This window comes from Primulina tabacum, chromosome 15 (assembly GCF_025594145.1).
Source record: "Primulina tabacum isolate GXHZ01 chromosome 15, ASM2559414v2, whole genome shotgun sequence".
Classification (NCBI taxonomy): Eukaryota; Viridiplantae; Streptophyta; class Magnoliopsida; order Lamiales; family Gesneriaceae; genus Primulina; species Primulina tabacum.
The window spans coordinates 5,553,652-5,575,519 of NC_134564.1; the positions used below are offsets into that span (position 1 = coordinate 5,553,652).

Below are 21,868 nucleotides of genomic sequence, written 5' to 3' on the forward strand. Positions count from 1 at the left end.
CTTGACTAGTATAATGTCAGCAAACTGAACAATAACCACAGCTCATGCAAGAGACAGGAATTTAATAACCTAAATAATAACAGAACAACAAATATGGGAATGTACTTGAAGAACAAGTTTGTTGATATTTCGTTCAGTTAAAACTAAAAGATAGCACGAGAAGGTGCTTTAGATGGTCGATAGCCAATTGTTCATAACAATGAAACAAAAAGTTTTATACCTTTTGGAATGAGGTTATATACGGAGTCAGAAGCCTGGAACGCATACATTGCACAAAGATGTTCACCATCGGCACAGAACCCATACATTGGCACCATGCTTGGATGACCAAGAATCAGTTCATGGCGCAATAAAAGTATTTCGTCCTACAAAAGTACAACTACAAATTTCATCACAACATAAATATCTCACATCCATTCTTTGCACAAAACACATACCGCTAATCTTAACACATTATATCCAGTTTCCCATATTTTCACCACAAAATGCCGTTCCCGGTCAGGATGCCTAAATTTCGTGCGGTAAAGTTTGCCGAACTGGAAATGACTGATGCATTTGCTCTCACTAAAGGAATTAGTATATCGACTCAAGTTTTCATATGTCTGCTTGACGAGCGGATCCATTCTTTAGGCAATTTCTCGTGTGCTAAAGCACATTTACACAAAACATTGAGACAATTCATAGAGAAATCGATGTTGGATCTCGGTTTTCTACACGCCCAAACGCAGCGGAAGTTTAAAAATTTTTATTTTGTTTTGACAATCAAAATATGTTTTGATTTGGGCGCTCGTATGATTTTATCATAAACATTCATAGGGCGTTAGAGTTTATACCTTTGGTGAATGATTCACACGGCTCCAACTATTTCGGGATTAGCGGAGATAGCTCTTGGTGAATTACCTACGAACTTTCTTTAGACTTTCTTTGATCCTCCTATCAAGTCCACGACTAGATCGCTTGTTCCTCTTCCAAATTGCACTAGAAAATTTGGAAGAAGTTTCTACGTTGAGATCAAAATTTGAGATATGACTCAAATTTCTTTTCCTTGAAAAATGGCCAAAAATATTTTGGAGGAATTTTTGTGAAACTCACGTGAATCACCATTGGAAGAATGGAGGCTAGGTCATTTTTTATTTCCTTAAAAACAATAGCTTGACCTAAATTCCATAATTAACATTAATGGGCTTGATTAATTAATTGGGCTAGTCCAACTAGTTTAATTAATTAATCAAAGTCCATTAATAACTTTAATTATTTAATATGTTGGATTTGTACTCATACAAGCCCATTAAACATACTCCCACTATATTTGATTTAATATTTAATAAACTCAACTTTTGATCTTAATAAATTAAATCAATTATAAATTCAACATTTGAATTTAATATTAAAATTATAAATTCAACTCCTTGAATTTATCACCTCCAAAATTTAATATTTAATAAACCCAACTTTTGAGTTTAATAAATTAAATTATCAAATTTTATAAATTCAACTCCTTGAATTTATTCTCTCCAAATTTCATAAATTCAACTTCTTGAATTTACTATATCATAAATTCAACTTCTTGAATTTATTTTCTCAAAATTTAATTATCATAAATTCAACTCCTTGAATTTATTCTCTCAACGGGAACAAATGATCCAGTACCCTTGTGACCCTCAATGGTTCAGGGATACAGCTAGCCATGGGTTCACAACTCTTTGTGATTCAAAATAATATTTATTCTTATTCGGGCTTACCCTAGTTAGCCCCATTCTTTTCATCAACACCTTAATTAAGAATGTCAGAATTCATTTCTGATTGCACCCATCGGATCATGGTAAGAGCGTCTACTAGCATCGCCCCATGATCCCCTAGGTATCACTAATAGTGCCTGCAAGAACCAGTCGATTATGATTAACGTACAGTACGGTCCCTTCATCTCATATATACAATCGAATCTGCAACCATTGGTTCATCGAGGGTTGCATAATAATTCGATAACTATGTGACAACTATAATAGTAGCATCGCGTGTACTATTGGAGAACTCCTTCTCCAACATACATCTCATACTCTGGCCAGAGATTCCATGCACTATTATTTCATTAGATCACATAAGATATCCACACCCGCAGGTGAGCGGTGAATCCCCGACTACAATGCACTGGCTCTTATATATGTCGCAACTGTACCCAACCTCGCCATTTGATGACTTTCCTGGAGCCGGTAAACGAGTCAAAGCACAGCCTTAGCATATAGAGCCTCAGTGTTGTCCCGGGTCGTAAGGACTAATGGTGTACAATCATAACCACGGACTTATCCTCTCGATGAAAGATAAACACTTGGAAAGTTAGAGGGAGGGTTGTTCGGTATAATCATCATATGACTACCCATCTGCGTGTTTGGACATCTCCATGCCCTTACCAAGAAACACAGTACACAACATCACAGATACTAGTCTCAAGCTCAAGCGACCTTTATCCCTGTTTTAGGCGGCTGAATCGACTAGGAACGAATTTAGAATATGCAGTGTTTACAAATGAGTTTCAACATCGAATTACGATTCATTTGTATTAAAGCATAATCAAGGACTTTATCTATGCTATTTGCATGGGTATACAGATAAAGTATAACAAGACCATAAAAAGTTAAATTATATTAAAATAAAGACTGTTTATTTCACTTGAGTCAATAAATTCCCTAGCCAACCGTTGGCTTTCAGGGCATCTATTCTAACAATCTCCCACTTGCCTTAGAGCCAACTACCCATAACTTTAATGATATGAATATGGCCGGGCATGACTTGCTAAATCTTGCGATTCGAGGCGTCAAAGAATTCGTCATGTATAACAATGAAGTTAGAAGGCATTTCAATGTTATTCAATTGCTAGATGATGAAGAAGAAGCCAAATCAAGACCCGGAACCCGAGAGCCCCGCGCTAGGGCGGCCAAACTTCGCCGCCCCAGCGCGCCGCAGCCAAGAATAATACCTAGTTTCCTATTTTAGAGTTTTAATTGTTTAGGTAATGAGATTTTCATATCTTTCTGATTTGTAACAATATATACACGAAAATTAATGATTGTAAACAGAACTTTTGACATTTTTTTATGATATTTGTGAGTTTTCTCTCAACTTTTCAAAGCTTGGCTTTGTATACACTTCGTGTGTTTCTCAAATCAAACTTATCAAAGTTTAAAACTTTGTGGCATTTGTCAATTGTTCTTCACTCGGATTGTCAAAGATGAGTTCTTTGAAGGTTCGCTTGAATTTCGATTGTTACCTTCGTTAATATTTGTTGCTAAATTCTTCGTAATTTAGAGGTGAATATTACACCTTACTTGTGTCAAAAAGATCGGGACAACTCAACTGTTTCTTTGTTTCATCGAATCGAGGGCGTGACTCCGTTTTTGAGCGCGTTTGCTTTTCGTGGTTCGAAGGATCGCATCATTTGGTGTCAGAGCTTTAAGTTCCCTTTGATTCAAGTAAGTTTATTCTTTTTATTTTCAGATCTGTATTTATCCTTGTTTGTTATCAGATCTGTTTTATCCGTATCGTTCTTCATCTTTCGTGGATCTTGCGATTCTCGAAATTTTTGATTTTTTTTCTTCTTCTTTTTTTCGAGTTACACAGCCATCCTTGTGCAATCCCAAAAAAAAAAAAAGTGTACCAAAATTTCGAAATTTTGGCATAGCTTGGTTTCGTTATTTTGTTCTATTCTCTTGTGAGAGCCATATTCAAGTGCCTCTCACAATAAAAAATAAAATATAAAAAATAAATAAATAAAAATATTGTGCTATTATTTAGCATTAAATCTTGTTCTTATCTCTATTGTGAGTCATACTCAAGTGACTCCCACAGTCAAAAAAAAAATTAAAAAATATATATATCAAATTTCTTGCTTTACGTAGTCCGTGTAAGTCAGTTTGCAAGTGTCGTGAAGTTTGAACTTGTGAGTTTGATGTACACAAGCTACAAAGCCTGAAAGTTTACCCTACGAGAGAACTCTCAAAAATCGAGTAAAATACTTGAGTGTGAGCGTTATTTCTTGGAGTGACGTGTGAGGTATTTGTAGTGAGGACAAAAAAAAATAGACAGAAAAAAAAGAGTCGAGTGAATTTTCATTGGAGTGACCAGTGAGAATTTGTTGTGAGGAAACTTTATTCTTTTATTGTTTATACTAACATTTTCTTGCAAGTATAATGATTGACGATAATCAATTTGAAACAATGTTAAGGGGGTTGGATAACATGTGGAAGAAGGAGTTTAAGCCTCTACGTGATAGGTATAAGAGGTGTGGAAGAGGAGATGTATGATAGGCAAGTTGATGAGAATAGACGAGGTAGTGGAGTTGAAGGAAGTAGAGCGATGCGTCGTGATGATGATAGTCGAAGTGAGGAGAATAGAAGAGTGGGCAGAAGAAATGAACAAAATGTGCATAGGGAGTCTTTGAGATCCACTTGGTGGGGGAGCTTGAGAGAAAAAATCAGTGGTAGGCCAAAGAAGGAGTCGAAACGTGAAGCTAGCAAATAAGAATATCAAGGTACATCTAAAAATTCAATTTCTCGTACTTGTGATATTATATGTTGTTGGTGTCTAGAGGTCGGGCATGATATCAGCCAATGTCCACGTGAGGAGGTGACCGTAATAAAATCTTCAGTTGAGCCTAAATCACAAATGGAGGTTGATGTTGTGTGTGAGCTTGAATTTCTTGTGGAGGATGAGGTTGTTATTGAACTTAAACATGAAGTTGAGGTTGTAGTTGAGCCTCAATATGAGGTTGTGGTTGATAAAATTGATGATTATAGTATTCCACTAGTTGGTGAGTCGAATTATATTGAACGATGTACAGTGGAAGCTGAATCATTAGGAGGAGGATAAGTGCCTACTTTGTGTACTAGGGAGAAGGAGGGTAGGCAAGGAAAAATTGTTGTGCATAAATGTCTTGAGGAACAAAATATTTCATTGGTTCAATTGAATCCAAATGTTTTTGAGGATTAATTGAAATTTATTAATGAATTGAGTGAAAAGAAATGTGAAATGACCGAAAGAAAGAGAGAACAAAAGAGTGAGATGGCCATAGAAAAGAAACAAGAGAGAAAAGATGAAAAAGAAAAAGAGGCCAAAGAAAAGAAAAGGAAAAATAAATTAAAGGCTCAAAAGAGTGAAAAGAGTGAGGTTGAGAGTTGTTTATTCTTGCATAAACCATTTCATGTACCTTTGTACAAAGTGGTTTATTCTCATTATGATGATATAGCCGGTTCAATCCCGAGCATTATTATTTCTTCTTTGCAGGATGATGGTGATGTCATGATGAGGAGGCGAGCAAGTGTTGATGGTGTGAGAACACAATGGGATGATGCATATGAATTTGGGAGTAATCAAGGTGAGGTAAGGTTAGTTGCCAACGCAACAAACATAAGGTATGATTTGCTTCCTTACCTTAATTCATTGATGTGTTATTTTCAAAATTTTAGAGAAAATGTTGAAAGGGATGATTTTAAGAGATTTGATCTTATATTCACTTTTGTCTCTAAAATTTATGGGTATGAGAATTATGAGAAGTTTCATACATTAATTTTGAACATTGTTGCTTTTGATGTCTCACGAGTTGCTAAATTGGTGAGAATTGGTGGCTACAAAATATTATATGCATTAGACTTCAAATATTGTGGTGTGACAGATGATGGCATGAATAATACATTTAGTTTGTCCTATTTGCATGATTCATATTTGTTTGATGATGACGTTAGAAAGAGCATGAATGAATACAAGAATTTTTATGTGCATATTGAATACAATGTTAAAGAGAATAAATTGTTCATTCTATATTCATTACATGAGTTACGTGCTAGTGAAGCATATTGTGGTGGTTTAATTGCTGATAAAATACATGATTATATGTGTTGGTTGCATATAAAACGACATGTTGAGGGTCATTGTGATACATGCATTGCATATGGGAGAATGACATGTCGACGGTATTCCTATATCATGCATCAGTTATATCTTATTCCTAGTGAACTATGGTCGTACATTTGTATGGATTTTGTTATGTTGCTAACTAGGTCTAAGAAGGGGAGGAACTTAATTTTTGTGATACTTAATGGTATTTTATCATTTGGTGTCATTTATTATTTGGTGTATGTTGAGGTTGATGAGTTGATAGTGAAGGCAATCATGGAGGAGTTAGGTATCAAAACGTTGATGGCACATATGGGCGATGGCATCTACAATCTAGTGTTAAAAGGTAAGCATGTTGATAATTTAATTCTTGTTATTACTAACTCGCTTCATTTTTGCGTAGGTAGCCAAGATTTGAGGACAAATCTTTTTGAAGAATGGGAGTATGATATGAATCTGGCCGGGCATGACTTGCTAAATCTTGCGATTCGAAGCGTCAAAGAATTCGGCATGCATAACAATGAAATTAGAAGGCATTTCAATGTTATTCAATTGCTAGATGATGAAGAGGAAGCCAAATCAAGACCCGGAACCCGAGAGCCCCGCGCTAGGGCGGCCAAACTTCGCCGCCCCAGCGCGCCGCAGCCGAGAATAATACCTAGTTTCCTATTTATAGTTTTAATTGTTTAGGTAATGAGATTTTCATATCTTTCTGATTTGTAACAATATATACACGAAAATTAATGATTGTAAACAGAACTTTTGACATTTTTTTATGATATTTGTGAGTTTTCTCTCAACTTTTCAAAGCTTGGCTTTGTATACACTTCGTGTGTTTCTCAAATCAAACTTATCAAAGTTTAAAACTTTGTGGCGTTTGTCAATTGTTCTTCACTCGGATTGTCAAAGACGAGTTCTTTGAAGGTTCGCTTGAATTTCGATTGTTACCTTCGTTAATATTTGTTGCTAAATTCTTCGTAATTTAGAGGTGAATATTACACCTTACTTGTGTCAAAAAGATCGGGACAACACAACCGTTTCTTTGTTTCATCGAATCGAGGGCGTGACTCCGTTTTTGATCGCGTTTGCTTTTCGTGGTTCGAAGGATCGCATCATTTAATCCCATTGCTTCGCGATGCTTCTCAAACAATGGTCCTGACAAGGGCTATGTAAGTGGATCAGCAACATTATCTGCAGAGGGGACTCTTTCGATCGATATGTCTCCTTTTCCCACAATCTCTCGTATGATGTGGAACTTCCTCAGTACATATTTGGATCGCTGATGAGACCTTGGTTCCTTTGCTTGCGCAACGGCACCAGTGTTGTCCCAGTACAACGGGACTGGATCAACTCCATTAGGAATAACGCTCAACTCTTGGACAAGATTCCTCATCCAAACTACTTCTTTTGCTACAGCTGATGCAACAATGTATTCAACTTCAGTGGTGGAATCCGCAACGGTGTCTTGCTTGGAACCTTTCCAAGAGACAGCCGCACAATTAAGCATGAATACAAAGCCAGAGATCGATTTCGAATCATCTACGTCACATTGGAAGCTAGAATCAGTGTAGCCTTCCAATTTCAATTGTCCACCCCCATAGACCATGAACAAGTTCTTAGTCCTTCTCAAGTACTTAAGAATATCTTTCACGGCCTTTCAATCCATTGGACCAGGGTTTGCCTGATATCTGCTTGTAACATTCAGAGCGTAGCAACATCAGGACGTGTCTGTATCATACCATACATGATACTACCAATGGCTGACGCATATGGAATACGTGTCATCATCTCTATCTCTTTATAAGTTTTGGGACACATAGCTTTAGATAGAGTAATACCATGACACATTGGTAAGTATCCTCTCTTGGATTTTCCATAGAGAATCGTTTTATAATGGCATCGATATAGGTGGCTTGGGTGAGGCCGAGCATCCTCTTTGATCTATCTCTATAGATTTGTATCCCAATACGTAGGATGCTTCACCCATGTCTTTTATGGAGAATTTATTGGCTAACCATACTTTAGTTGATTGCAAAAATCCTACATCATTCCCAATGAGCAGGATATCATCAATATAAAGTACCAGGAATGTCACTGTACTCCCACTAACTTTCTTGTACACGCATGATTCCTCAGGATTCTTAGCAAAACCAAACTCTTTGATAGTGCTCTCAAATCTGAGGTTCCAACTCTTTTACTCCTGCTTGAGATCATATATTGATCTCTGAAGTTTGCATACCTTATGCTCATTTCCTACTGATGTGTATCCCTCAGGTTGAGACATATCAATTTCTTCTTTGATGTCTCCATTGAGGAATGCAGTCTTTACATTCATTTGACATATCTTATAGTCATACTATGTTGCTATGGCTAGTAGTATTCTAATGGACTTAAACATAGTAACTGGTGAAAAAGTTTTCTCATAGACAACTCCTTACCTTTGAGTATAACCTTTTCCAAGCAGTCTTGCTTTGAAGGTCACTACCTTCCCATTCGCCCCAAGCTTTCTTTTGTAGATCCATTTGCATCATATGGGAACGATTCCCTCAGGTGGATCCACTAATGTCCAGACTTGGTTTGAATACATAGAGTCCATTTCTGACTGCATGGCTTCAAGCCATTTGGTTGAATCAGTATCAGATATTGCTTCTTTGAAATTCATTGGATCACATCCAACACAAGGCTCATCATGGCCTTGTTCATGAAGAAGCGTATATCTTGCAGGTGGTCTAATAACCCTATGAGACCTTCTAGAAGCTTGTACTTCAACTATTGGTTCTTGGGAAATGGGTTCAACTTCTATAGTTGAGGGAGTATCTTGAATTTTTCAAGTTCTATCATCTTGCCTTTTCTATCTAATAGAAATTCCCTTTTCAAAAAGGTGGCATTTCTTGAAACAAACACTTGTGCTTCATTGGGATGATAGAAATAATATCCAATAGAATTCTTTGGATATCCTACAAAGTAGCACAAAGTGGATCTACTATCCAATTTGTCTCCCACTGTCTGCTTCACATAAGCAGGACATCCCTGATATCTGCTTGTAACATTCAGAGCGTAAGCAACATCATGACGTGTCTATATCATACCATACATGATACTACCAATGGCTGACGTATATGGAATACGTGTCATCATCTCTGTCTCTTTATCAGTTTTGGGACACATAGCTTTAGATAGAGTAATACCATGACACATTGGTAAGTATCCTCTCTTGGACTATTCCATAGAGAATCGTTTTATAATGGTATCGATATAAGTGGCTTGGGTGAGGCCGAGCATCCTCTTTGATCTATCTCTATAGATTTGTATCCCAATACGTAGGATGCTTCACCCATGTCTTTTATGGAGAATTTACTGGCTAACCATACTTTAGTTGATTGCAATAATCCTATATCATTCCCAATGAGCAGGATATCATCAATATAAAGTACCAGGAATGTCACTGCACTCCCACTAACTTTCTTGTACACGCATGATTCCTCAGGACTCTTAGCAAAACCAAACTCTTTGATAGTGCTATCAAATCTGAGGTTCCAACTCCTTTACTCCTGCTTGAGATCATATATTGATCTCTGAAGTTTGCATACCTTATGCTCACTTCCTACCGATGTGTATCCCTCAGGTTGAGACATATCAATTTCCTCTTTGATGTCTCCATTGAGGAATGCAGTCTTTACATCCATTTGACATATCTCATAGTCATACTATGTTGCTATGGCTAGTAGTATTCTAATGGACTTAAACATAGCAACTGGTGAAAAATTTTTCTCATAGACAACTCCTTACATTTGAGTATAACCTTTTCCAAGCAGTCTTGCTTTGAAGGTCACTACCTTCCCATTCGCCCCAAGCTTTCTTTTGTAGATCCATTTGCATCCTATGGGAACGATTCCCTCAGGTGGATCCACTAATGTCCAGACTTGGTTTGAATACATAGAGTCCATTTCTGACTGCATGGCTTCAAGCCATTTGGTTGAATCAGTATCAGATATTGCTTCTTTGAAATTCATTAGATCACATCCAACACAAGACTCATCATGGCCTTGTTCATGAAAAAGTCTATATCTTGCAGGTGGTCTAATAACCCTATCAGACCTTCTAGAAGCTTGTACTTCAACTATTGGTTCTTGGGAAATGGATTCAACTTCTATAGTTGAGGGAGTATCTTGAATTTTTTCAAGTTCTATCATCTTGCCTTTTCTATCTAATAGAAATTCCCTTTCCAAAAAGGTGGCATTTCTTGAAACAAACACTTGTGCTTCATTGGGATGATAGAAATAATATCCAACAGAATTCTTTGGATATCCTACAAAGTAGCACAAAGTGGATCTACTATCCAATTTGTCTCCCACTGTCTGCTTCACATAAGCAGGACATCCCCATATTCTCTCGCAAGAATATTTGGGAGTTTTTCCCATCCATATCTCATATGGTGTTTTATCAACTATTTTAGCGTAGAAATTATTCAACAACATTGCCGCAATTTCAAGCGCAAAGCCCCAAAACGATGTAGGCAATTCAGTGAATCCCATCATGGATTGAACCATGTCCAACAAGGTTCGCTTACGACGTTCAGAAACACCATTCAATTGTGGTGTTACTGGTGGAGTCCACTGTGAGAGAATCTCATTCTCTTTTAGATAACCCAAAAATTCAGCACTTAAGTATTCTCCACCTCGATCAGATCGAAGTGCATTAAAACTTCTTTCCAGCTGATTTTCTACTTCAGATCTGAACTCTTTGAACTTTTCAAATGCTTCAGATTTGTGTTTCATCAAATAAACGTACCCATACCTGGAATGGTCATTAGTAAAGGTAATGAAGTAGGAATGCCCATATTTTGTGCTAACACTTAGCAGGCCACAAACGTCTGTGTGGATCAAATCCAGTAGACCATGCGCACGTTCCACGTTTCCATCGAATGGAGTCTTGGTCATTTTTCCTTTTAGACAGGACTTACAAGCAGGTAGAGAATTTTTGTCTGACAAGTCAAACATGTCTTCTCCCACTAGCTTGTGCATCCTTCTTTGGGAAATATGACCTAGTCTAGCGTGCCATATTTGTGTGGGATTTGGATCATCTAACTTTATTTTGTTTGTTGTTGAAATCATGTTTACTTGGACATTTACTTATCATTTCCAGAACATTTCTGGCACATATAATTTCTTATGTCCGGACTTCATGCAGTGAAATAAATATGTTCTAACTTAGCGGGCTTTGTAGGCCTTTTAAGTGTCTTTCAGAGTTTGCCTCTTATTGGGATTGTTTTACTTGTGAGGGGCAGAACATTTCTTTCCCTTACCTTGTGGGCCATTTTTCGTCCGTCGAGAGGCCCATTATAAAAACAACGATTTTTTTATTTCATGGTGATCTCATAAGTCATAAGCGTATTGACTAGCTCTTCAAGGCTATCATCTATCTTATTCAAATTGAAGTTCACCATAACCCCGTCAAATGAGGAAGAGAAAGACAACAAATTGATGTTATCTAGTAACTTGTTAGGAATAACATATTCCAGCCCCCCTACATTCTTAATAAGCTCAGTCATACGTACACCACGCTCATGGGCCAAAGCCCTGTCTTGCATGTGTGTAGTCATGAGCTCCTTGAAAGTGGTGTGCATAGTTTCATGCACCATGCAACAATTGCACGTGCATTCGAATGTCAGCAGCATTCAAAATTTCCTCAAACTGTCCCTACAGTTCATTTGACATAGAAGCGAGCATGTTACACTTTAGCATGTATACTATGGTCTAACCATCTTGCATGCTATGTCAGTTCAGCAGGACTGACAATAGTGTGTATGTCATTTTCTCCGAATTCAGAACAATTTTCCCAACCAGTCTTGAAAATTAGTTACGATTAACTTGTTAATAACAAAAATGGATTACGTGACAAAATCGAAAATATACTGATATGGAAACAGAATAATTGTTGCTGATTATTTTAAAATAATTTTAAGATATAAAATATGGATTTTATTTTATAAATCTCCCTCCCACTATTTTGACATTTCCACCACCCTCTGATGAAAAAGGGAAATCGTATTTTCTTAGTGGGCACGTAGAGTCCAATTAGCCAATTATAATCCCGAATAATATACGCCAATTATAATTTCTAAAAGATAGAATCCAATTGCATCCCTATGCAACCTACGCATGTTTTGCCTCACGTTTAATAAGGACCCAATAATATGACGCCGTTTATTTTCGCGTGTCAAACCGACCCATCAATGTTGAATTGTAGTAGACAGTCGCCATGAGTTCCCCCAATAATATGAGCCGAAGTCATGGGAGTTTCACTCAATTCACATCATATGTCCGGTGGAAGTCACAGCTTTCTGGCATACAGGCCTCCCCAATAATACGAGCCAGACACTGTCCGCGGGTAGCGATCAACATGCAACCACGGTTGATGGAAGGCAAGGAAAAATTAAACCCTTTTAATTTTTACTTTTTCGGTTTGATATAAATTTTGAATCATATTCAAAATGAGGGATTTTTTAATTTTAAAATTGTCTCATCATTTTATTTTAAAAATCGCGTGCCACGAGTTTGTATGTTTGTCGGATCCATGCAACTATATTATCTAATAATATACATACATGCATACTACTATATATCCCATATATCATAATATGATATTCAACAATAAATAAGGATGATCGATCGCCAACACTATTAGATCCATGTGAGTCAAACATGGATCCAGGTCCAAAACCTAGGTGAATGCAGGGATGCAAATGCAACTATTACAAGAGCTTCCAATATTTTACATGTCTTCATCTCGTTCATCGGGCCCACCATCTTCCAGTCTTGATCTCCCACTATTCCTAATAATTACATTTAAATAGTCATGGCACATAAGGGATACATCTCATGGGGTGGGAACGGGCTATAAACCAGGCCCACTTTATTAATATCAAATATTAAAAACGAATAAAACAGTAAATTATCCTAACATACACCTAACACATTGGTCAAAGCTCTCGATCATCCTTCATGCATTTAATATCAAATATTAACATCAATTTAATTAAACAATTTAATTAATTCATAAATCATATATCTAATAATTTTATCACTAACCACCACAATTATTAAAGAATTTAATAAATTAAATAAACTCCTTTATTTAATTTTCAATTAAATCAATATTAATTGATTTCTTGTAAAACTCATTTTACCATAAATAATTAAAATCATATTCTAATGATTTATTTTAAGAGAAAATTTTTAATTTTCCAAAAATCAATTTTTCAAAATAAAAATTGAACCAATTTTTAAAAATATCAGTTTTACCCAAAAATTTGAAAAATCAGAAAATTACACCCTGGGCCCAAACAATTCAAGCCCGTCATACAGTACGCTTCTCGAGACACTCCCGGGCAGTCGCCCGCGCTGCCCGCCCCGCTGCCCGAACGTTTCGGGCAGCAGCAGGGGTCCTGTGGGCGGCACGCCGTGCGCGCAGCGTGCGGACGTTCCGCACGCCGCGCGCGCGCGGAGCCGCCGCGCACCGCGCGCTGCCCGGAACAGTTCCGGGCAGCCCCGAATTTCTTTTTTAATTTAAAATTTCTGGAAAAAATAATTTTTATGGTGCTACAATTTTCTGAAAAATTTTCTTGTGTGGTTAGAAATAAATTATTCAATATCAAACCATACGATTTAGAAAAACCTTGGCTTTGATACCACTGTTGGATATCGGTTTTCTACACGCCCAAACGCAGCGGAAGTTTAAAATTTTTTATTTTGTTTTGACAATCAAAATATGTTTTGATTTGGGCGCTCGTATGATTTTATCATAAACATTCATAGGGCGTTAGAGTTTATACCTTTGGTGAACGATTCACACGGCTCCTGTAAGGCCTGAGATTTTATCATTTTAATCCGAGATTATTTAATTGATGAATTATGGAATGTTGAATCATATTCCTGTTAGAGTAGGTGCACGTCGAGCCAAGTATTGGCCGAGTGTTCACAATGAAACTCTATGTATAAACAGTCTTTATTTTAATAATATTTGAATTTATCATTTTGGCACTTCTTTATCTGTATACCCATGCTAGTTGCATAGATAAAGCCCTTGAATATACAAATAGTAGAAAGAATATGAGATGCTTATATGATGAGTATCATGAAACTCATATTTGTAATACTGTATATTCTAAACGGTTCCTAGTCGATTTAGCCGTCACTAAGAAGGATATAGGGTGCTCGAGTTCGAGACTAGTATATGCGATGTGAGTACCATGTTTCATTGGTAAGGGACATTATGATGTCCGAACATGCAGATAGGTGATCCTTGTAGAGTGCACTGAACAACCTTTCATAAAAGGACTTTCCAAGTGGTACTCACTTATCGAGTGGAAAAGTCCTAGTTTATGGTTGTACACCATTAGTCCTTATGAACCGGAACAACATTGAGACTCTATGTGCTAGAATTGCACTTTGACTTGTTTACCGACTCTCATGGGGTCATCAGGTGGCAAGGTTGGGTGTTCTGTCGAAACATATAGGAGTCGATGCATTGTAGTCAGGGATTCACCACTTACCTTCGGGTATGGATAATGTGTTATCATGTGCATGTAGGTTGAAATCTCTGATCAGAGTATGATGGTAATTATGAAAGGGGTTTCATAGATTACACCATCGATGCAACTACGACATGACACATAGTATCGATTCATTGACAACTCTCGATATACCAATGGTTGTCGAATCGGTTGGGATATATGAGTTGAAGGGACCGTACTGTACGCTAACCATAATTGAATGGTTCTTGCAGGCACTATCATTTGATACCTAAGGAGTCATGTAAGCGATGCTGCTAGGCGTTTAACATGATTGGTTGGGTACTATCAGACTTGAGTTCTGACGTTCTTATTATCAAGGAGTTGATAAATAAGAATGAAGCAATTGGAGTATGCTCGTATAAGGACATGTTTAGTCCGAATCACATGGAGATGTGAACCCACGGCTAGTTGTATCAATGAACCATTGAGGGCCACACAAGTGCTAGCTTTCTAGATCCCGTTGAGAAGTAAAATAGTTCAATGTGTTGAACGGCTTATAAATGAGTTTATAAGCGTAAAGAAAAATAGAAGTATGACTTCTATGAGAGAAATATAAATTTTAATTTATGAATGTGTTCCTAAATTAAAAGTAGGCCAAGTGAATAATGTATTTGAAAATTGTGATTTTCATAAACATTATTATGGATTAAATTAAATTAATTCAAGTGTTGAATTAATTAAACACTAGTAGGCCTAGTAGAGTTCAAATAATTAAATTAATTCAAGTGTTGAATTAAATAAATAATATTGGGCCTTGTAGAGCCCAATTGGAAATAATTATTTAACTAGTGGGCTTGAGTAAAATCAAGTAAACTATAAATGGGCTCAAATATGTTTGGGACATTTAAATAAAAGTCCATGGGCCTTGTAATTGTTACAAGCCCACTTGATATGCATGCTTGGGAGGTGAAAGGTTGTAGAATACTTTTAATTAAAATATTGCATGGCATGCAACTTTTTGGATCAACTTTTCCCACAACCAAGGCAACTCATCCTCCCTCATTCTAGATCTAGCTTGGCCGAAACTTCACAAAAATTCTCTCCAAGTTTTTCTCTCATTTTTGTGTTCTTCAATTTGTTGAAAACACTCTCTTCTCTTTGAAAAATCCTCTTAGTTTTCTAGTGCAAATTAAGAGGGGATTTACCTAGTTGGTGGTGGGCCTAATTTTGGAGGTTGGAAGCTTGAAGATTTGTCATCCATTCAAGAGCCAAGTTGTTTACAACTTGGTTGGTGCCATCATCAATCTCTTGAGATTGATAGGTAACTATTTCTAAACACCCTATGTATGACATTTTGGTGTTTTATTATATTTGCTACACACAATGCAAGGTGGCCGAAAATTTCTTGTAAAATTTAAAATTTTTAACTTCCGTTGCGCATACGGTCACCCTAACCGATCCCCTTTCAATTCCATGGTTTTACAATTCCATAGGATTGAAATTGAATTAAAAAAAGTTATTGAGGGCTGAATTGCAAATAATGAAGAATTCAGGGGCTAAAGTGCAATTATGGGATTTGAGGACACTTGTCTTGCCATGCATGGAACCATGTATATAAATGATTTCCTTTAGATTTCCAGCAAGAGAGAAGACCGAGAGTTCATAGCTAAAATCCCTCAAGCTTCATTTTGGTTTCAAAATTTGAGTGTGCAGTATACGGTTATCAGAATTTTGATCTGAACATATTTCTGTACTCCTCGCGTTACAGGCTTCAACTGGACGTAAGTTTTATTGAGTTCTGCTATCATTTGAAATTATGATATTGGAGAAATTATTATTTGATCATTATTATGTGTTCTGGGAATACTAGACATTGCATAATCGAAGTCGGATCGAAGAACAGATTGATTATGAAATTGTTATGAATTTCTGATTATATCGATTGAAATTGGACAGATTTGAATTATTGATTTATTACAGACTATATCGGATATGGGTTATGATTTGTAATTGATATCTGTTGATATTGTATTGACGGAAATATCGGGATTGTGCCTTTATACCGTTGATTTTGAATTAGATTCACATTGATCAGATTCAGTATTGAATTGGGAATGGAATGTTGATATTATTATTCTCGATATGTCATTTCAAATCGATATTGACAGCCGTGAATTCAGAACTTCCACTTTGTCAGTCCGAGACTACAAAAGAAAGGTATAAGTCAATGTGGTACTGGGAGAATGACTCGAGTAGGATATACTTGAGTTTCCTTAAATCACATACTTATTGTTATTATTTACAATGATTTAAATTGATATGCTTGTTCTATTGATTTATAGAAGCATGTATTAGATGAGTATTAGACGAGTAATCTTGTGACATAAGTGCCGATAGTGATGGAATCGTCACTGGCACATTGCACATTGTCACAAGATAGTGAATTGGCGATAGTGTCATAGTCTGTGACGGATAGATCAAGACACCGGATGTTTGGTTATATCGATTGAATAAAATTGGAGTTTCTTCTATTACTGAATTCGATTTGGAATGCCAACGTCTGAAAACCGGGATCCCTAGACTAGGATTGAGTCTAGTCTGAGACGTGGAGTCACGAGTCTGATTAATGATTTTATGTTGATTATGTTTCAGATTTTGATACATGTTACGGATATTCCTTACATGCTTTTACATTGTTATATGATTGCATGTTTCGTTGATTTATACTGGGATATATTTCTCACCAGAGTTATCCGGCTGTTGTCGTGTTTGTATGTGTGCATGACAACAGGTGGGACAGGATCAGGGTCGAAGAGATGACGAGAGATCATGATTAGAGTGGAGACCACGGACTTTGACGTTGCTGTAGATAGGATTCACCACTTGACATTAGTTGTTGAACCTTAGTTTGAGTTGATGTTATTGTACAAGACTTGTACTGTTATACTGATATGTATATTAGATTGAATTCCATTACGTTCCGCAATTTTAAAAAAAAAAATTTAGACCCATATTAATTAATTGATCCATTTTATCCCAATGACGATTAAGAAGATGATTAGCGTCCAGGTCCCCACAGCTCCAACTATTTGGGGATTAGCGGAGATAGCTCTTGGTGAATTTCCTACGAACTTTCTTCAGATCTGCTTTCTTTGATCCTCCTATCAAGTCCACGACTAGATCGCTTGTTCCTCTTCCAAATTGCACTAGAAAATTTGGAAGAAGTTTCTACGTTGAGATCAAAATTTGAGATATGACTCAAATTTCTTTTCCTTGAAAAATGGCCAAAAATATTTTGGAGGAATTTTTGTGAAACTCACGTGAATCACCATTGGAAGAATGGAGGCTAGGTCATTTTTTATTTCCTTAAAAACAATAGCTTGACCTAAATTCCACAATTAACATTAATGGACTTGATTAATTAATTGGGCTAGTCCAACTAGTTTAATTAATTAATCAAAGTCCATTAATAACTTTAATTATTTAATATGTTGGATTTGTACTCATACAAGCCCATTAAACATACTCCCACTATATTTGATTTAATATTTAATAAACTCAACTTTTGAGCTTAATAAATTAAATCAATTATAAATTCAACATTTGAATTTAATATTAAAATTATAAATTCAACTCCTTGAATTTATCACCTCCAAAATTTAATATTTAATAAACCCAACTTTTGAGTTTAATAAATTAAATTATCAAATTTTATAAATTCAACTCCTTAAATTTATTCTCTCTAAATTTCATAAATTCAACTTCTTGAATTTACTATATCATAAATTCAACTTCTTGAATTTATTTTCTCAAAATTTAATTATCATAAATTCAACTCCTTGAATTTACTATATCATAATATAAATTCAACTCCTTGAATTTATTCTCTCAACGGGAACAAATGATCCAGTACTTGTGTGACCCTCAATGGTTCAGGGATACAGCTAGCCATGGGTTCACAACTCTTTGTGATTCAAAATAATATTTATTCTTATTCGGGCTTACCCTAGTTAGCCCCATTCTTTTCATCAACACCTTAATTAAGAATGTCAGAATTCATTTCTGATTGCACCCATCGGATCATGGTAAGAGCGTCTAGTAGCATCGCCCCATGATCCCCTAGGTATCACTGATAGTGCCTGCAAGAACCAGTCGATTATGATTAACGTACAGTACGGTCCATTCATCTCATATATACGATCGAATCTGCAACCATTGATTCATCGAGGGTTGCATAATAATTCGATAACTATGTGATAGCATCGCGTGTACTATTGGAGAACTCCTTCTCCAACATACATCTCATACTCTGGCCAGAGATTCCATGCACTATTATTTCATTAGATCACATAAGATATCCACACCCGCAGGTGAGCGGTGAATCCCCGACTACAATGCACTGGCTCTTATATGTGTCGCAACTGTACCCAACCTCGCCATTTGATGACTTTCCTGGAGCCGATAAACGAGTCAAAGCACAGCCCTAGCATATAGAGCCTCAGTGTTGTCCCGGGTCGTAAGGACTAATGGTGTACAATCATAACCACGGACTTATCCTCTCGATGAATGATAAACACTTGGAAAGTTAGAGGGAGGGTTGTTCGGTATAATCATCATATGACTACCCATCTGCATGTTTGGACATCTCGATGCTCTTACCAAGAAACGCAGTACACAACATCACAGATGCTAGTCTCAAGCTCAAGCGACCTTTATCCCTGTTTTAGACGGCTGAATCGACTATGAACGAATTTAGAATATGCAGTGTTTACAAATGAGTTTCAACATCGAATTACGATTCATTTGTATTAAAGCATAATCAAGGACTTTATCTATGCTGTTTGCATGGGTATACAGATAAAGTATAACAAGACCATAAAAAGTTAAATTATATTAAAATAAAGATTGTTTATTTCACTTGAGTCAATAAATTCTTTAGCCAACTGTTGTCTTTCAGGGCATCTATTCTAACAATCAAAAATTACAAAAATAAATAATCGCACAAAAGCAACAGAACATAGTTTTGATATACTTAATTTGAAGCAATTATCCATGCAATATTATCCGTGCAGACAATAGCCCCACAAAATACCCCTTTTTCACCCATTCAAATTCATATTGAAGGCTACAAAAAACTTTGAAGATAATAAACAAAACTAATCAAGTTCTATATAAAATCCTCGAAGATTGCATCTTTGTGGTGGTACTGCTTATCCCAATGCATATCGCGAGGGGAATTCGTTAATTTAAAAAAAAAATCTAGCAATAATAGTGATGTTGCTGAAATCCGGAATGTCATTTGGGAGGTCGGATCTTCTTTAAGCACAAACAAGAACATTAAAAGGGGGCCGGAAGGTTATTCTGGCGTAGCGTCTCCGACGTTAAAGTCAGAGAATAGAAAACTGAGAGATTAATGTGTGTTGAGAGAATGTGAATATATGAATGAATAAACAGCGAATGAAACCTGGCATTTATAGAAAATGATAGAGTCCTGATTTGGTAGATTTAAATCCTCAGAATCATGCGTCTTATTTGGCTAGATTTGGTTGGATTATGTGCAAGATTTGGTTAGATCTTAACGGGCTTTACTCTCTTGGCCTTTATTTCTGTTGGCTATCCGTTAATGTCTGAATAGAAGCTCTCCTAGCCAAAAACCCGTCCATATTCTGGACCCTGTTGGAGCTCGGCTTGGGAGGTCGGCCAAAATACATCCAATCGGTGCGCGATAACATCATGTGGGAGGTCGGCTTGAGAGTAGGCTGGGCCCATCCTCAATCTAGGGGTATCAAATAGTAAGATTACTATTATAACAAAAATCCAAAGATAATGAAGAGGGAATCAAGAGTCTATGAGTTTAAGAGTTTACCTATTTCAATTTAAGAATTTCTCTCGGAAACTGCTTACCTCCCTTCACGTTCAAACCAGGGTTCTGGGTATAATAACCATGCGTTTCCAATTTATAAGGCACGATGATATACATATCCACCAAAAAAATCCAATATTCCAACTTTCATATTAAAAAATTAAGATTTTATTTAAAAAATTCATTCATAAAATTTTATGCCAAAAAAAACTAGAGATGACAAAAATTAACCTGACACAAAGAGATATTGTATTTGGGTCGAGAGTTTAAGCATTGGATCAGATCGAGTTGGACTCGAAATATGAAGCGAAAAAATGGGTTTGGATTGCCTAAATTAAGAATCAAGTCGTCCATCGACTCGAACCCACCTGACCAATTTATATAGTTTTTTTTTAGAGTATGTCTCACGAATCTTTATTTGTGAGACGGGTCAACTCTACCGATATTCACAATAAAAAGTAATAATCTTAGCATAAAAAGTAATATTTTTTCATGGATGACTCAAATAAGATATTTGTATCACAGAATACGACCAATGAGACCGTTTCACACAAGTTTTTGTATTTTTTTTATTATTTTAAGGTTAGGTTCAATCCTATTTTTGAACCGATTATTCGCTTCTTCATTTTTCTCTTTCACCTTCATTTCTCTTCGGCTTTCAATCTATTCGAACATTTGTCTTGTACAAAATCTTGTAAACGATGAAAAAATTGGATCTTGAAAGTTTAAATTTATTTTTTGATGCATGATGACTTTTTTTATTGGATATCGATATTATAAATTTTGGTAGTGTAATATTTATGTTGTCAAATATTTGAATTTTTTTAACAATTGTTACTTTTTTGGAGTAACTAATAGTTTATATAATTAGCCTCTTAAATTTAAATATTTAAATCCATTGAACATAAATATTAAAGACTATATTTTGTTACTATATGTTTAAATTAAAATATTATCATATATTTTGAATTTATATTTAATTATTTTGTTAAAAAATAATAATGTTGCATAGTAAAAAATTAGATTGAGTTGATTAAGATTCGGGTTTAAAGTTTTAGATTGGCTCAAATTCGAGATGAGAAATGTTTTTTAGTGTCCTTGCTTCAACTCGATCCCGAACTCAACAACTAAATTGACACCTCTAAAAAGCGATCTCGTACAATTATAGGATTTTTCTTTGGGTGAAAAATTCAAAACAAGATTATGCTTTTTTAATAAATAATAAATATAAAACGTACTCATTATTTTATTTTTTAAGTTCATTATTTGTTAGTTTTATGGAATCGCGTTTATTATTTTCATCTCGGAGTTGGAGCGAGCGGTCCGATATATTTATAGACCAATAATATTCCAGTTTATGGGATATAACTTATGACCCAATTTTCATTACCTCACTAGTCGTTAAATAAGACTCAAGAGTTTAAAAAGTTTACTGTTTGGTAACAAAAATTATTTTAAATGACTATTTATTTAAGTATTTTTTAAGAAGTCGGGCTTTTACTTCTATTTAAAAAAAAAAAACAAAAACATTTTCTAACATTCATCAAATTGTCAAAATCGTTTATATATATATATATATTAATAAAAACATTTTTAAAATTTGG

General features: G+C 35.8%; 1 long non-coding RNA gene across 1 annotated transcript; it reads right to left on the reverse strand.

Annotated features, from left to right (window-relative positions):
* Positions 1-5: 5 nt before the first annotated feature.
* LOC142527549 (uncharacterized) lies at positions 6-20,653 on the reverse strand. Its single transcript, XR_012815475.1, has 3 exons — positions 20,268-20,653; positions 438-645; positions 6-365 (listed from the first exon to the last, which is right to left on the reverse strand). It is a non-coding gene; the product is annotated as an uncharacterized LOC142527549 (long non-coding RNA).
* Between the last annotated feature and the right edge of the window lie 1,215 nt (positions 20,654-21,868).